Source organism: Rutidosis leptorrhynchoides, chromosome 9 (assembly GCF_046630445.1).
Source record: "Rutidosis leptorrhynchoides isolate AG116_Rl617_1_P2 chromosome 9, CSIRO_AGI_Rlap_v1, whole genome shotgun sequence".
NCBI lineage: Eukaryota > Viridiplantae > Streptophyta > Magnoliopsida > Asterales > Asteraceae > Rutidosis > Rutidosis leptorrhynchoides.
Genome location: NC_092341.1, coordinates 93,334,060 through 93,336,168, shown reverse-complemented (window position 1 = coordinate 93,336,168; position 2,109 = coordinate 93,334,060).

The following is a 2,109-nucleotide window of genomic DNA, read 5'->3' as shown; positions in this document are numbered from 1 at the left end:
CCTCCAATTTCATGGACCATTCCTTCGGATTTGATCCTACGGTTTTTTCTAGAATACGTTTTAAAGCTCGGTTGGTATTTTCAACTTGTCCACTTGTTTGTGGATGATATGCAGTGGAGATTTTATGAGTTACTCCATATCTTTTAAGAACTTTCTCAAGTTGATTATTACAGAAATGAGTTCCCCGATCACTTATTAAAGCTTTCGGTGTTCCAAACCTTGCAAAAAGACGTTTTAAAAAGTTGACTACAACTCGTGCATCGTTAGTTGGGAGAGCTTGTGCTTCCGCCCATTTAGATACATAATCAATGGCTACGAGAATATAGAGATTATTATGAGATTTTGGAAATGGACCCATAAAGTCAATACCCCAAATGTCAAATACTTCACATACTTGAATGACATTTTGTGGCATTTCATCACGTTGACTTATTTTTTCGGCCCTTTGACAAGCATCACAGGATTTGCAAAGAAGGTGTGCGTCTTTGTAAATTGTAGGCCAATAGAATCCAGCATCATAAACTTTTCTTGCTGTTAGTTGAGGCCCATAGTGCCCTCCTGTTGGTCCTGTGTGACAATGGTTTAAAATTTTACTAGCTTCATCTCCGAATACACATCGGCGTATTATTCCATCTGGACAACTTTTAAACAGATGTGGATCTTCCCAGAAATAGTGTTTTATATCACTGAAGAATTTCTTTCGTTTTTGGTACGATAATCCTTTTTCAAGGAATCCACATACTAAGTAGTTTGCATAGTCTGCAAACCATGGAATTTCATTATAATCTATCTTCAATAGATATTCATCAGGAAAGTTGTCTTGTATGGTCGATTCATTTAGAACTTCTAATTCGGGATTTTCAAGACGAGAAAGATGATCAGCGGCGAGATTTTCTGCTCCTCTTTTATCTCGGATTTCAATATCGAACTCTTATAAGAGTAAGATCCAACGGATTAATCTTGGTTTGGCATCTTGTTTCGAAAATAGGTATCTAAGAGCAGAATGGTCGGTATAGACCACCGTTTTTGCTAGAACGAGATATGAACGAAATTTGTCAAAAGCAAAGACAATAGCAAGGAGTTCTTTTTCAGTAGTTGTGTAATTCGTTTGTGCTCCTTGTAACGTCTTACTAGCATAATATATAGGTTTAAATCGTTTTTCAATCCTTTGTCCTAAAACGGCTCCCATTGCAAAATCACTTGCATCGCACATAAGTTCAAACGGTAGATTCCAATTTGGTGTTATCATGATCGGCGCATTAGTGAGTTTCTCTTTAAGAATATTAAAAGATTTGATGCATTCATCTGAAAAGATGAATGGAGTATCTTTTTCTAGGAGTTTATTCATAGGAGTGGCAATTTTAGAAAAATCTTTTATGAAACGTCGGTAAAAACCGGCATGCCCTAGAAAACTCCTAACTCCTCTAACATTGGTGGGATGTGGAAGTTTAGCAATTACATCTACTTTAGCTCTATCTACTTCAATTCCTTCCTTTGAAATTTTATGACCAAGAACGATGCCTTCTTTAACCATGAAATGGCATTTCCCCCAATTAAGTACTAGATTTGATTGTTCGCATCTAATAAGCATTCGTTCCAGATTAACTAGACATGATTCAAAAGTATCACCGAAGACTGAAAAGTCATCCATGAAAACTTCCATGCATTCTTCTATCATGTCATGAAAAATCGCCATCATGCACCTTTGAAAGGTTGCAAGGGCGTTGCAAAGTTCAAATGGCATGCGTTTGTAAGCAAAAGTACCATAAGGGCACGTGAATGTGGTTTTCTCTTGATCTTCGGGTGCTATTGGAATTTGAAAATATCCGGAAAAACCATCAAGAAAACAATAGTAACTATTTTCGGCTAATCTTTCCAACATTTGATCAATAAAAGGCAAGGGAAAGTGATCTTTTCTGGTGGCGTTATTTAATTTTTTATAATCAATACATACACGCCATCCTGTTACAGTCCTAGTAGGAATAAGCTCATTTTTCTCATTTGTAATGACAGTTATGCCACCCTTCTTAGGCACGCATTGAACTGGGCTTACCCATGGACTATCAGAAATTGGATAAATTAAACCTGCATCTAGCAGTTTAATTATTT